A 16397-nucleotide genomic window follows, 5' to 3' on the forward strand; every position below is an offset into this window, starting at 1 on the left:
GGTGGACCACAGAGATGCTTCACAGACCAAGGACCCAACCAGCAATCGTGGAGTCCACCAGCATGGCACATCAAAATATAGCTGGGATTGGTTCCAGCACACCTATGACCCATGTGGAGGATGAACAGCATAGAAGGATGTATAATGATGAATGTCAGCATAATTGTGTCCATAATTGACTGTGTGGCATGGTGTTATAACATATTGACAACTCTTTCAAAGGTGGGTATGTGGTCAGGTCCTGTTTGATGTCACAACTCTCTAAAAGTCATGGGACAGACAGACCATGTAGAATGTAGTTCTACTTTTCCGCAGGTTGGTGGCGCTATACAGTCTAAGGTGGGTACATGGTCATGTCCTGTCTGCCACCATAGAAAAAAATCAGACCATATAGAATGGAGTTATACAATTCAAACAGTTGGTGGCGCTATATGTACACAGTCAGACTGATTTTCCTTCCATGTGGAAGGAAATTACTGCAGATATACATTTCAACCAGTTGGTGGCGCTATAGAGTATGTACACAGTATAACAAGAGATTGACCAACACACCAAAAAAAAATTCAAGACAATCTGACCACGAATCAGGAAGTTACGGCAGATGTACATCTCTGCCTGTTGGTGGCGCTATACAGTATGTACACACACAGTCATAGACCAGAGTGTACCCCAGACCACCAGAAAAAATTTGAGGCAGATCCGACCATGCATAAGGAAGTTACGGCAGATATACATTTCCACCAGTTGGTGGCGCTGTGTTTTGAACATGGGTTCTGGAGCGTTAGGTGCGTCCTGTCATGATAGACGTCTCCACCGAAAATCATAGTGATACGTGCAACGGGTGGCGAGGGATAATGAATTGAAACTTCTAGGTGGCGCTAGTGTGTCAATTTAGATTGGTGTCACATGGGAGCACCACCAGGGCGCTCAGGCCTGGATTAAGGCCTGACGTGTAAGATTTCAGCAGCCTGTGACCTTCTGCGGGCAAAATATGAGCCTTCGATGGTCAATGGCGAAGGCTGACCATTCGCCGTGGCCACGCCCCCCACATGTGCTTTACACACATCATAGTCCATCAACTGACTTCATCAGTCTGTCAGTCAAACTGTGTATTGACTTTGATGTACATTGCTTCAAGGCAAGGCCAGACACCAGGCAGGGCCAGATAAAGTAAAAGTTAAGGTTAAAGTAAAAGTTTGGGGGCGTGCCACGCCCACATCCTAAGGAGCAGCCCAAAATCCTTCGCAATTTAACGTGGGCCATCCGTCTAGTGTCCGTTGATGCAACAACGGACTCATTCGGTCAAACCCCCTAGGAGGAGTTCGTCGAGATATGACCCCTACATCCTCCCCCAAATGGCCGCCGCCACCTAAAATGGCCGACTTCCTGTTGGTTTTAGAACATGGGTTCTTGAGACTTTTTTGTGCGTCCTGTCACGAGTGATGTCTCCTCCGAAAATCATGCCCATACGTGCAACGGGAGGCGAGGGATAATTATTTTAAAACTTGTAGGTGGCGCTAGTGAGTCAATTTGGCTTGGTTTCAAATGGGGGCCCCACCAGGGCCCTCAGGCCTGGAATCTGCCCCCCCTTATGAGATTTCAAGCCCATGCGACCTTCTGCGGGCGAATGATGACCCTTTCTTTGTAAATGGCGAGGTCTGAGCATTCGCCGCCAGGCCACGCCCACCACGTGCGCTTTTCCTGCATCATGGTCCATCAACAGGCTTCACCAGGCTGTCAGGCAGTGACCTTGTGACCCTGATGTTCATCTGATGAATCTCCTGGCAGAAAAGGCCTCATGTAGATCACACGCCTTTAGCCTGTCGCCAATAGGTGGCGCTGCGACAAAATCAGGAAGTGACCAACGGGGACCTTCGGGGCGGGGCCATGATCACATGTACCAAGTATGATGAAGATCTGACCACGTGGAGCCAAGTTATTCACGTCTACAGTTACGCTCAGCGTGCAAGGCCCGGACATATGAAAATGGGCAAAATTTGGGGGCGTGCCACGCCCACATCGTATGGAATATCCCAAAATCCTTCGCAATTTAACGTCGGCCATCCGTCTAGTGTCCGTTGATGCAACAACGGACTCATTTGGTCAAACCCCCTAGGAGGAGTTCGTCGAGATACGACCCCAACTTCTGGCACGAAAAAGGCCGCCGCCATCCAAAATGGCCGACTTCCTGTTCGTTTTCCAATATGGGTTCTTGAGACTTTTTGGTCCGTCCTGTCACGATAGACGTCTCCACCAAGTTTCGTGACGATAGGTGAAACTGGTGGCGGGGGCCAATTTTTTCAAAAATTAAAGGTGGCGCTAGAGAGTCAATTTTGGAACATTGTTTTCGGGACCCCCACCAGATCGAAATTTTCGCCAGACCTGACGCGCTTGCAAAATTTGGTGAGTTTTCGGGCATGTTAAGGCCCTCAAAATGGCCGTCCTTTCGTCAGAATAATAATAAAAAAAAAATAATAATAATTAAAACTGCAAGCAGTGATGAGCGGGCTCGAGCACCCCGACGCGCTCGGGGGTACGCGCGGGTCGGGGGTACGCGCGGGTCGGGGTCGCGCGCGCGACCGGACGGGCGCGCGGACGCGCCGTACGAAAAACCGCGGCGAGCGGATAAGCGATAAGGGAGTCACGGCACTTGCAATTTTCCGCCAGGAGGGGGCGACAGCGGCGGCGAGGCGGGTGCGCGGTCACGTCCCGTCCGACGCCGCGAACCGCCATAAAAAAATTAACGACGATCGGACCGCGCGGTAGGTCCTTGCGGCGGATATACATTTCCGCCTGCGGGTGGCGCTATAGAGTGTATGCGCCCACACGGTAACGGACCGGAGGGTACCCCGAACCAACAGAAAAAATTAGGGGCCGATCCGACCGTGCGTAAGGAAGTTACGGCAGATATACCTTTCCACCAGTTGGTGGCGCTATACAGTCTATGTACACACACTGTCATAGACCAGAGGGTACCCCAGACCACCAGAAAAAATTTGGGCCTGATCCGACCATGTGGAAGGAAGTTACGGCTATATACATTTCCACCAGTTGGTGGCGCTATACAGTCTATGTACACACACAGTCACAGACCAGAGGGTACCCCAGACCACCAGAAAAAATTTGGGCCTGATCCGACCATGGGGAAGGAAGTTACGGCTATATACATTTCCACCAGTTGGTGGCGCTATACAGTCTATGTACACACACAGTCACAGACCAGAGGGTACCCCAGACCACCAGAAAAAATTTGGGCCTGATCCGACCATGTGGAAGGAAGTTACGGCTATATACATTTCCACCAGTTGGTGGCGCTATACAGTCTATGTACACACAGTATAACAGACCAGAGATTGACCCAACACACCAAAAAAAATTTCAAGACAATCTGACCATGAATCAGGAAGTTACGGCAGATATACATGTCCACCAGTTGGTGGCGCTGTGTTTTGAACATGGCTTCTGGAGCGTTAAGTGCGTCCTGTCTTGATAGACGTCTCCACCGAAAATCATAGTGATACGTGCAACGGGTGGCGAGGGATAATGAATTGAAACTTCTAGGTGGCGCTAGTGTGTCAATTTAGATTGGTGTCACATGGGAGCACCACCAGGGCGCTCAGGCCTGGATTAAGGCCTCACGTTTAAGATTTCAGCAGCCTGTGACCTTCTGCAGGCAAATGATGACCTTTTGATGGTCAATGGCGAAGGCTGACCATTCGCCGTGGCCACGCCCCCCACATGTGCTTTACACACATCATGGTCCATCAACAGGCTTCACCAGGCTGTCAGGCAGTGACCTTGTGACCCTGATGTTCATCTGATGAATCTCCTGGCAGAAAAGGCCTCATGTAGATGACACGCCTTTAGCCTGTCGCCAATAGGTGGCGCTGCAACGAAATCAGGAAGTGACCTACGGGGACCTTCGGGGCGGGGCCATGATCACATGTACCAAGTATGATGAAGATCTGACCACGTGGAGCCAAGTTATTCACGTCTACAGTTACGCTCAGCGTGCAAGGCCCGGACATATGAAAATGGGCAAAATTTGGGGGCGTGCCACGCCCACATCGTATGGAATATCCCAAAATCCTTCGCAATTTAACGTCGGCCATCCGTCTAGTGTCCGTTGATGCAACAACGGACTCATTCGGTCAAACCCCCTAGGAGGAGTTCGTCGAGATACGACCCATACTTCCGCCCCCAAATGGCCGCCGCCACCTAAAATGGCCGACTTCCTGTTGGTTTTAGAACATGGGTTCTTGAGACTTTTTTGTGCGTCCTGTCACGAGTGATGTCTCCTCCGAAAATCATGCCGATACGTGCAACGGGAGGCGAGGGATAATTATTTTAAAACTTCTAGGTGGCGCTAGTGAGTCAATTTGGCTTAGTTTCATATGGGGGCCACACCAGGCCGCTCAGGCCTGGATTCTGACCCCCCCTATGAGCTTTCAAGCCCATGCGACCTTTTGCGGGCGAATGATGACCTTTTCTATGTAAATGGCGAGGTCTGAGCATTCGCCGCCAGGCCACGCCCACCACGTTCGCTTTTCCTGCATCATGGTCCATCAACAGGCTTCACCAGGCTGTCAGGCAGTGACCTTGTGACCCTGATGTTCAGCTGATGAATCTCCTGGCAGAAAAGGCCTCATGTAGATGACACGCCTTTAGCCTGTCGCCAATAGGTGGCGCTGCGACGAAATCAGGAAGTGACCTACGGGGACCTTCGGGGCGGGGCCATGATCACATGTACCAAGTATGATGAAGATCTGACCACGTGGGGCCAAGTTATTCACGTCTACAGTTACGCTCAGCGTGCAAGGGCCGGACATTTGAAAATGGGCAAAATTTGGGGGCGTGCCACGCCCACATCGTATGGAATATCCCAAAATCCTTCGCAATTTAACGTCGGCCATCCGTCTAGTGTCCGTTGATGCTACAACGGACTCATTCGGTCAAACCCCCTAGGAGGAGTTCGTCGAGATACGACCCCAACTTCTGGCCCAAAAACGGCCGCCGCCATCCAAAATGGCCGACTTCCTGTTCGTTTTCCAATATGGGTTCTTGAGACTTTTTGGTCCGGCCTGTCACGATAGACGTCTCCACCGAGTTTCGTGACGATAGGTGAAACTGGTGTCGGGGGCTAATTTTTTTTAAAATTCAAGGTGGCGCTAGAGAGCCAATTTTGGAACATGATATTTGAAACCCATAAAATATAAAATTTTTCGCCAGACCTGATGCGCTCGCCAAATTTGGTGAGTTTTCGGGCATGTTGAGGCCCTCAAAAAGGCCGACGGTTGGCAGAATAATAATAATAATAATAATAAACGGAACGATTACAATAGGGCTTTCGCACTGGTCAGTGCTCGAGCCCTAATAATAAAAAACGGAACGATTACAATAGGGCTTTCGCACTGGTCAGTGCTCGAGCCCTAATAAACATTACGATTACAATAGGGCTTTCGCACTGGTCAGTGCTCGAGCCCTAATAAACGGAACGATTACAATAGGGCTTTCGCACTGGTCAGTGCTCGAGCCCTAATAATTAAAACTGCAAGCAGTGATGAGCGGGCTCGAGCACCCCGACGCGCTCGGGGGTACGCGCGGGTCGGGGGTACGCGCGGGTCGGGGTCGCGCGCGCGACCGGATGGGCGCGCGGACGCGCCGTACGAAAAACCGCGGCGAGCGGATAAGCGGTAAGGGAGTCACGGCACTTGCAATTTTCCGCCAGGAGGGGGCGACAGCGGCGGCGAGGCGGGTGCGCGGTCACGTCCCGTCCGACACCGCGAACCGCCATAAAAAAATTCACGACGATCGGACCACGCGGTAGGTCCTTGCGGCGGATATACGTTTCCGCCTGTGGGTGGCGCTATAGAGTGGTTGGCCCACACGGTAACGGACCGGAGGGTACCCCGAACCAACAGAAAAAATTAGGGGCCGATCCGACCGTGCGTAAGGAAGTTACGGCAGATATACATTTCCACCAGTTGGTGGCGCTATAGCGTATGTACACACACAGTCATAGACCAGAGGGTACCCCAGACCACCAGAAAAAATTTGGGCCTGATCCGACCATGTGGAAGGAAGTTACGGCTATATACATTTCCACCAGTTGGTGGCGCTATACAGTCGATGTACACACACAGTCATAGACCAGAGGGTACCCCAGACCACCAGAAAAAATTTGGGCCTGATCCGACCATGTGGAAGGAAGTTACGGCTATATACATTTCCACCAGTTGGTGGCGCTATACAGTCTATGTACACACACAGTCATAGACCAGAGGGTACCCCAAACCACCAGAAAAAATTTGGGCTTGATCCGACCATGTGGATGGAAGTTACGGCTATATACATTTCCACCAGTTGGTGGCGCTATACAGTGTATGTACACACACAGTCATAGACCAGAGGGTACCCCAGACCACCAGAAAAAATTTGGGCCTGATCCGATCATGTGGAAGGAAGTTACGGCTATATACATTTCCACCAGTTGGTGGCGCTATACAGTCTATGTACACACAGAGTCATAGACCAGAGGGTACCCCAAACCACCAGAAAAAATTTGGGCTTGATCCGACCATGTGGAAGGAAGTTACGGCTATATACATTTCCACCAGTTGGTGGCGCTATAGAGTTTATGTACACACAGTATAACAGACCAGAGATTGACCCAACACACCAAAAAAAATTTCAAGACAATCTGACCATGAATCAGGAAGTTACGGCAGATATACATTTCCACCAGTTGGTGGCGCTGTGTTTAGAACATGGCTTCTGGAGCATTAGGTGCGTCCTGTCATGATAGACGTCTCCACCAAAAATCATAGTGATACGTGTAACGGGTGGCGAGGGATAATGAATTGAAACTTCTAGGTGGCGCTAGTGTGTCAATTTAGATTGGTGTCACATGGGAGCACCACCAGGGCGCTCAGGCCTGGATTAAGGCCTCACGTTTAAGATTTCAGCAGCCTGTGACCTTCTGCAGGCAAATGATGACCTTTTGATGGTCAATGGCGAAGGCTGACCATTCGCCGTGGCCACGCCCCCCACATGTGCTTTACACACATCATAGTCCATCAACTGACATCATCAGTCTGTCAGTCAAACTGTGTATTGACTTTGATGTACATTGCTTCAAGGCAAGGCCAGACACCAGGCAGGGCCAGATATGAAATGGTCAAAGTTTGGTGGCGTGCCACGCCCACATCCTATGGAGCGGCCCAAAATCCTTCGCAATTTAACGTGGGCCATCCGTCTAGTGTCCGTTGATGCAACAACGGACTCATTCGGTCAAACCCCCTAGGAGGAGTTCGTCAAGATACGACCCATACATCCGCCCCCAAATGGCCGCCGCCACCTAAAATGGCCGACTTCCTGTTGGTTTTAGAACATGGGTTATTGAGACTTTTTTGTGCGTCCTGTCACGAGTGATGTCTCCTCCGAAAATCATGCCGATACGTGCAACGGGAGGCGAGGGATAATTAATTTAAAACTTCTAGGTGGCGCTAGTGAGTCAATTTGGCTTGGTTTCATATGGGGGCCACACCAGGCCGCTCAGGCCTGGATTCTGACCCCCCCTATGAGTTTTCAAGCCCATGCGACCTTTTGCGGGCGAATGATGACCTTTTCTATGTAAATGGCGAGGCCTGAGCATTCGCCGCCAGGCCACGCCCACCACGTGCGCTTTTCCTGCATCATGGTCCATCAACAGGCTTCACCAGGCTGTCAGGCAGTGACCTTGTGACCCCGATGTTCATCTGATGAATCTCCTGGCAGAAAAGGCCTCATGTAGATGACACGCCTTTAGCCTGTCGCCAATAGGTGGCGCTGCGACGAAATCAGGAAGTGACCTACGGGGACCTTCAGGGCGGGGCCATGATCACATGTACCAAGTATGATGAAGATCTGACCACGTGGAGCCAAGTTATTCACGTCTACAGTTACGCTCAGCGTGCAAGGCCCGGACATATGAAAATGGGCAAAATTTGGGAGCGTGCCACGCCCACATCGTATGGAATATCCCAAAATCCTTCGCAATTTAACGTCGGCCATCCGTCTAGTGTCCGTTGATGCAACAACGGACTCATTTGGTCAAACCCCCTAGGAGGAGTTCGTCGAGATACGACCCCAACTTCTGGCACGAAAAAGGCCGCCGCCATCCAAAATGGCCGACTTCCTGTTCGTTTTCCAATATGGGTTCTTGAGACTTTTTGGTCCGTCCTGTCACGATAGACGTCTCCACCAAGTTTCGTGACGATAGGTGAAACTGGTGGCGGGGGCCAATTTTTTCAAAAATTAAAGGTGGCGCTAGAGAGTCAATTTTGGAACATTGTTTTCGGGACCCCCGCCAGATCGAAATTTTCGCCAGACCTGACGCGCTTGCAAAATTTGGTGAGTTTTCGGGCATGTTAAGGCCCTCAAAATGGCCGTCCTTTCGTCAGAATAAAAAACGGAACGATTACAATAGGGCTTTCGCACTGGTCAGTGCTCGAGCCCTAATTAAAACTGCAAGCAGTGATGAGCGGGCTCGAGCACCCCGACGCGCTCGGGGGTACGCGCGGGTCGGGGGTACGCGCGGGTCGGGGTCGCGCGCGCGACCGGACGGGCGCGCGGACGCGCCGTACGAAAAACCGCGGCGAGCGGATAAGCGGTAAGGGAGTCACGGCACTTGCAATTTTCCGCCAGGAGGGGGCGACAGCGGCGGCGAGGCGGGTGCGCGGTCACGTCCCGTCCGACGCCGCGAACCGCCATAAAAAAATTCACGACGATCGGACCGCGCGGTAGGTCCTTGCGGCGGATATACGTTTCCGCCTGTGGGTGGCGCTATAGAGTGGTTGGCCCACACGGTAACGGACCGGAGGGTACCCCGAACCAACAGAAAAAATTAGGGGCCGATCCGACCGTGCGTAAGGAAGTTACGGCAGATATACATTTCCACCAGTTGGTGGCGCTATAGCGTATGTACACACACAGTCATAGACCAGAGGGTACCCCAGACCACCAGAAAAAATTTGGGCCTGATCCGACCATGTGGAAGGAAGTTACGGCTATATACATTTCCACCAGTTGGTGGCGCTATACAGTCGATGTACACACACAGTCATAGACCAGAGGGTACCCCAGACCACCAGAAAAAATTTGGGCCTGATCCGACCATGTGGAAGGAAGTTACGGCTATATAAATTTCCACCAGTTGGTGGCGCTATACAGTCTATGTACACACACAGTCATAGACCAGAGGGTACCCCAAACCACCAGAAAAAATTTGGGCTTGATCCGACCATGTGGATGGAAGTTACGGCTATATACATTTCCACCAGTTGGTGGCGCTATACAGTGTATGTACACACACAGTCATAGACCAGAGGGTACCCCAGACCACCAGAAAAAATTTGGGCCTGATCCGACCATGTGGAAGGAAGTTACGGCTATATACATTTCCACCAGTTGGTGGCGCTATAGAGTCTATGTACACACACAGTCATAGACCAGAGGGTACCCCAAACCACCAGAAAAAATTTGGGCTTGATCCGACCATGTGGAAGGAAGTTACGGCTATATACATTTCCACCAGTTGGTGGCGCTATACTGTCTATGTACACACACAGACATAGACCAGAGGGTACCCCAGACCACCAGAAAATTTTGTGGGCTGATCCGACCATGTGGATGGAAGTTACGGCTATATACACTTCCACCAGTTGGTGGCGCTATAGAGTCTATGTACACACACAGTCATAGACCAGAGGGTACCCCAGACCACCAGAAAAAATTTGGGCTTGATCCGACCATGTGGAAGGAAGTTACGGCTATATACATTTCCACCAGTTGGTGGCGCTATACAGTCTATGTACACACACAGTCATAGACCAGAGGGTACCCCAAACCACCAGAAAAAATTTGGGCTTGATCCGACCATGTGGAAGGAAGTTACGGCTATATACATTTCCGCCAGTTGGTGGCGCTATAGAGTCTATGTACACACACAGTCATAGACCAGAGGGTACCCCAAACCACCAGAAAAAATTTGGGCTTGATCCGACCATGTGGAAGGAAGTTATGGCTATATACATTTCCACCAGTTGGTGGCGCTATAGAGTCTATGTACACCCAGTATAACAAACCAGAGATTGACCCAACACACCAAAAAAAATTTCAAGACAATCTGACCATGAATCAGGAAGTTACGGCAGATATACATTTCCACCAGTTGGTGGCGCTGTGTTTTGAACATGGCTTCTGGAGCGTTAAGTGCGTCCTGTCATGATAGACGTCTCCACCGAAAATCATAGTGATACGTGTAACGGGTGGCGAGGGATAATGAATTGAAACTTCTAGGTGGCGCTAGTGTGTCAATTTAGATTGGTGTCACATGGGAGCACCACCAGGGCGCTCAGGCCTGGATTAAGGCCTCACGTTTAAGATTTCAGCAGCCTGTGACCTTCTGCAGGCAAATGATGACCTTTTGATGGTCAATGGCGAAGGCTGACCATTCGCCGTGGCCACGCCCCCCACATGTGCTTTACACACATCATAGTCCATCAACTGACTTCAGCAGTCTGTCAGTCAAACTGTGTATTGACTTTGATGTACATTGCTTCAAGGCAAGGCCAGACACCAGGCAGGGCCAGATATGAAATGGTCAAAGTTTGGTGGCGTGCCACGCCCACATCCTATGGAGCGGCCCAAAATCCTTCGCAATTTAACGTGGGCCATCCGTCTAGTGTCCGTTGATGCAACAACGGACTCATTCGGTCAAACCCCCTAGGAGGAGTTCGTCGAGATACGACCCCTACATCCTCCCCCAAATGGCCGCCGCCACCTAAAATGGCCGACTTCCTGTTGGTTTTTGAACATGGGTTCTTGAGACTTTTTTGTGCGTCCTGTCACGAGTGATGTCTCCTCCGAAAATCATGCCGATACGTGCAACGGGAGGCGAGGGATAATTATTTTAAAACTTCTAGGTGGCGCTAGTGAGTCAATTTGGCTTGGTTTCATATGGGGGCCACACCAGGCCGCTCAGGCCTGGATTCTGACCCCCCCTATGAGTTTTCAAGCCCATGCGACCTTTTGCGGGCGAATGATGACCTTTTCTATGTAAATGGCGAGGCCTGAGCATTCGCCGCCAGGCCACGCCCACCACGTGCGCTTTTCCTGCATCATGGTCCATCAACAGGCTTCACCAGGCTGTCAGGCAGTGACCTTGTGACCCTGATGTTCATCTGATGAATCTCCTGGCAGAAAAGGCCTCATGTAGATGACACGCCTTTAGCCTGTCGCCAATAGGTGGCGCTGCGACGAAATCAGGAAGTGACCTACGGGGACCTTCGGGGCGGGGCCATGATCACATGTACCAAGTATGATGAAGATCTGACCACGTGGAGCCAAGTTATTCACGTCTACAGTTACGCTCAGCGTGCAAGGTCCGGACATATGAAAATGGGCAAAATTTGGGGGCGTGCCACGCCCACATCGTATGGAATATCCCAAAATCCTTCGCAATTTAACGTCGGCCATCCGTCTAGTGTCCGTTGATGCAACAACGGACTCATTTGGTCAAACCCCCTAGGAGGAGTTCGTCGAGATACGACCCCAACTTCTGGCACGAAAAAGGCCGCCGCCATCCAAAATGGCCGACTTCCTGTTCGTTTTCCAATATGGGTTCTTGAGACTTTTTGGTCCGTCCTGTCACGATAGACGTCTCCACCAAGTTTCGTGACGATAGGTGAAACTGGTGGCGGGGGCCAATTTTTTCAAAAATTAAAGGTGGCGCTAGAGAGTCAATTTTGGAACATTGTTTTCGGGACCCCCACCAGATCGAAATTTTCGCCAGACCTGACGCGCTTGCAAAATTTGGTGAGTTTTCGGGCATGTTAAGGCCCTCAAAATGGCCGTCCTTTCGTCGGAATAATAATAATAATTAAAACTGCAAGCAGTGATGAGCGGGCTCGAGCACCCCGACGCGCTCGGGGGTACGCGCGGGTCGGGGGTACGCGCGGGTCGGGGTCGCGCGCGCGACCGGACGGGCGCGCGGACGCGCCGTACGAAAAACCGCGGCGAGCGGATAAGCGGTAAGGGAGTCACGGCACTTGCAAATTTCCGCCAGGAGGGGGCGACAGCGGCGGCGAGGCGGGTGCGCGGTCACGTCCCGTCCGACGCCGCGAACCGCCATAAAAAAATTCACGACGATCGGACCGCGCGGTAGGTCCTTGCGGCGGATATACGTTTCCGCCTGTGGGTGGCGCTATAGAGTGGTTGGCCCACACGGTAACGGACCGGAGGGTACCCCGAACCAACAGAAAAAATTAGGGGCCGATCCGACCGTGCGTAATGAAGTTACGGCAGATATACATTTCCACCAGTTGGTGGCGCTATAGCGTATGTACACACACAGTCATAGACCAGAGGGTACCCCAGACCACCAGAAAAAATTTGGGCCTGATCCGACCATGTGGAAGGAAGTTACGGCTATATACATTTCCACCAGTTGGTGGCGCTATACAGTCTATGTACACACACAGTAATAGACCAGAGGGTACCCCAAACCACCAGAAAAAATTTGGGCTTGATCCGACCATGTGGATGGAAGTTACGGCTATATACATTTCCACCAGTTGGTGGCGCTATACAGTGTATGTACACACACAGTCATAGACCAGAGGGTACCCCAGACCACCAGAAAAAATTTGGGCCTGATCCGACCATGTGGAAGGAAGTTACGGCTATATACATTTCCACCAGTTGGTGGCGCTATAGAGTCTATGTACACACACAGTCATAGACCAGAGGGTACCCCAAACCACCAGAAAAAATTTGGGCTTGATCCGACCATGTGGAAGGAAGTTACGGCTATATACATTTCCACCAGTTGGTGGCGCTATAGAGTCTATGTACACACACAGTCATAGACCAGAGGGTACCCCAAACCACCAGAAAAAAATTGGGCTTGATCCGACCATGTGGAAGGAAGTTACGGCTATATACATTTCCACCAGTTGGTGGCGCTATAGAGTCTATGTACACACACAGTCATAGACCAGAGGGTACCCCAAACCACCAGAAAAAAATTGGGCTTGATCCGACCATGTGGAAGGAAGTTACGGCTATATACATTTCCACCAGTTGGTGGCGCTATACTGTCTATGTACACACACAGACATAGACCAGAGGGTACCCCAGACCACCAGAAAATTTTGTGGGCTGATCCGACCATGTGGAAGGAAGTTACGGCTATATACACTTCCACCAGTTGGTGGCGCTATAGAGTCTATGTACACACACAGTCATAGACCAGAGGGTACCCCAGACCACCAGAAAAAATTTGGGCTTGATCCGACCATGTGGAAGGAAGTTACGGCTATATACATTTCCACCAGTTGGTGGCGCTATACAGTCTATGTACACACACAGTCATAGACCAGAGGGTACCCCAAACCACCAGAAAAAATTTGGGCTTGATCCGACCATGTGGAAGGAAGTTATGGCTATATACATTTCCACCAGTTGGTGGCGCTATAGAGTCTATGTACACCCAGTATAACAAACCAGAGATTGACCCAACACACCAAAAAAAATTTCAAGACAATCTGACCATGAATCAGGAAGTTACGGCAGATATACATTTCCACCAGTTGGTGGCGCTGTGTTTTGAACATGGCTTCTGGAGCGTTAAGTGCGTCCTGTCATGATAGACGTCTCCACCGAAAATCATAGTGATACGTGTAACGGGTGGCGAGGGATAATGAATTGAAACTTCTAGGTGGCGCTAGTGTGTCAATTTAGATTGGTGTCACATGGGAGCACCACCAGGGCGCTCAGGCCTGGATTAAGGCCTCACGTTTAAGATTTCAGCAGCCTGTGACCTTCTGCAGGCAAATGATGACCTTTTGATGGTCAATGGCGAAGGCTGACCATTCGCCGTGGCCACGCCCCCCACATGTGCTTTACACACATCATAGTCCATCAACTGACTTCATCAGTCTGTCAGTCAAACTGTGTATTGACTTTGATGTACATTGCTTCAAGGCAAGGCCAGACACCAGGCAGGGCCAGATATGAAATGGTCAAAGTTTGGTGGCGTGCCACGCCCACATCCTATGGAGCGGCCCAAAATCCTTCGCAATTTAACGTGGGCCATCCGTCTAGTGTCCGTTGATGCAACAACGGACTCATTCGGTCAAACCCCCTAGGAGGAGTTCGTCGAGATACGACCCCTACATCCTCCCCCAAATGGCCGCCGCCACCTAAAATGGCCGACTTCCTGTTGGTTTTTGAACATGGGTTCTTGAGACTTTTTTGTGCGTCCTGTCACGAGTGATGTCTCCTCCGAAAATCATGCCGATATGTGCAACGGGAGGCGAGGGATAATTATTTTAAAACTTCTAGGTGGCGCTAGTGAGTCAATTTGGCTTGGTTTCATATGGGGGCCACACCAGGCCGCTCAGGCCTGGATTCTGACCCCCCCTATGAGTTTTCAAGCCCATGCGACCTTTTGCGGGCGAATGATGAGCTTTTCTATGTAAATGGCGAGGCCTGAGCATTCGCCGCCAGGCCACGCCCACCACGTGCGCTTTTCCTGCATCATGGTCCATCAACAGGCTTCACCAGGCTGTCAGGCAGTGACCTTGTGACCCTGATGTTCATCTGATGAATCTCCTGGCAGAAAAGGCCTCATGTAGATGACACGCCTTTAGCCTGTCGCCAATAGGTGGCGCTGCGACGAAATCAGGAAGTGACCTACGGGGACCTTCGGGGCGGGGCCATGATCACATGTACCAAGTATGATGAAGATCTGACCACGTGGAGCCAAGTTATTCACGTCTACAGTTACGCTCAGCGTGCAAGGCCCGGACATATGAAAATGGGCAAAATTTGGGGGCGTGCCACGCCCACATCGTATGGAATATCCCAAAATCCTTCGCAATTTAACGTCGGCCATCCGTCTAGTGTCCGTTGATGCAACAACGGACTCATTTGGTCAAACCCCCTAGGAGGAGTTCGTCGAGATACGACCCCAACTTCTGGCACGAAAAAGGCCGCCGCCATCCAAAATGGCCGACTTCCTGTTCGTTTTCCAATATGGGTTCTTGAGACTTTTTGGTCCGTCCTGTCACGATAGACGTCTCCACCAAGTTTCGTGACGATAGGTGAAACTGGTGGCGGGGGCCAATTTTTTCAAAAATTAAAGGTGGCGCTAGAGAGTCAATTTTGGAACATTGTTTTCGGGACCCCCACCAGATCGAAATTTTCGCCAGACCTGACGCGCTTGCAAAATTTGGTGAGTTTTCGGGCATGTTAAGGCCCTCAAAATGGCCGTCCTTTCGTCAGAATAATAATAAAAAAAAAAATAATAATAATTAAAACTGCAAGCAGTGATGAGCGGGCTCGAGCACCCCGACGCGCTCGGGGGTACGCGCGGGTCGGGGGTACGCGCGGGTCGGGGTCGTGCGCGCGACCGGACGGGCGCGCGGACGCGCCGTACGAAAAACCGCGGCGAGCGGATAAGCGGTAAGGGAGTCACGGCACTTGCAATTTTCCGCCAGGAGGGGGCGACAGCGGCGGCGAGGCGGGTGCGCGGTCACGTCCCGTCCGACGCCGCGAACCGCCATAAAAAAATTCACGACGATCGGACCGCGCGGTAGGTCCTTGCGGCGGATATACGTTTCCGCCTGTGGGTGGCGCGAAAGAGTGGTTGGCCCACACGGTAACGGACCGGAGGGTACCCCGAACCAACAGAAAAAATTAGGGGCCGATCCGACCGTGCGTAAGGAAGTTACGGCAGATATACATTTCCACCAGTTGGTGGCGCTATAGCGTATGTACACACACAGTCATAGACCAGAGGGTACCCCAGACCACCAGAAAAAATGTGGGCCTGATCCGACCATGTGGAAGGAAGTTACGGCTATATACATTTCCACCAGTTGGTGGCGCTATACAGTCTATGTACACACACAGTCATAGACCAGAGGGTACCCCAGACCACCAGAAAAAATTTGGGCTTGATCCGACCATGTGGAAGGAAGTTACGGCTATATACATTTCCACCAGTTGGTGGCGCTATAGAGTCTATGTACATACAGTATAACAGACCAGAGATTGACCCAACACACCAAAAAAATTTTCAAGACAATCTGACCATGAATCAGGAAGTTACGGCAGATATACATTTCCACCAGTTGGTGGCGCTGTGTTTAGAACATGGCTTCTGGAGCATTAGGTGCGTCCTGTCATGATAGACGTCTCCACCGAAAATCATAGTGATACGTGTAACGGGTGGCGAGGGATAATGAATTGAAACTTCTAGGTGGCGCTAGTGTGTCAATTTAGATTGGTGTCACATGGGAGCACCACCAGGGCGCTCAGGCCTGGATTAAGGCCTCACGTTTAAGATTTCA

At 51.1% G+C, this 16397-nt stretch overlaps 1 protein-coding gene across 1 annotated transcript in view; it reads left to right on the forward strand.

Moving 5' to 3' along the window:
- Positions 1-16397, forward strand: part of LOC131131678 (acyl-coenzyme A thioesterase 2, mitochondrial-like) — a 294081-nt gene that overhangs the window by 73416 nt on the left and 204268 nt on the right. The gene's annotated exons all lie outside the window — the stretch shown is intronic.

Source organism: Doryrhamphus excisus, linkage group LG11, assembly GCF_037039965.1.
Source record: "Doryrhamphus excisus strain RoL-2023G ecotype Guam linkage group LG11, RoL_Dexc_Guam_v1.1, whole genome shotgun sequence".
Lineage (NCBI taxonomy): Eukaryota > Metazoa > Chordata > Actinopteri > Syngnathiformes > Syngnathidae > Doryrhamphus > Doryrhamphus excisus.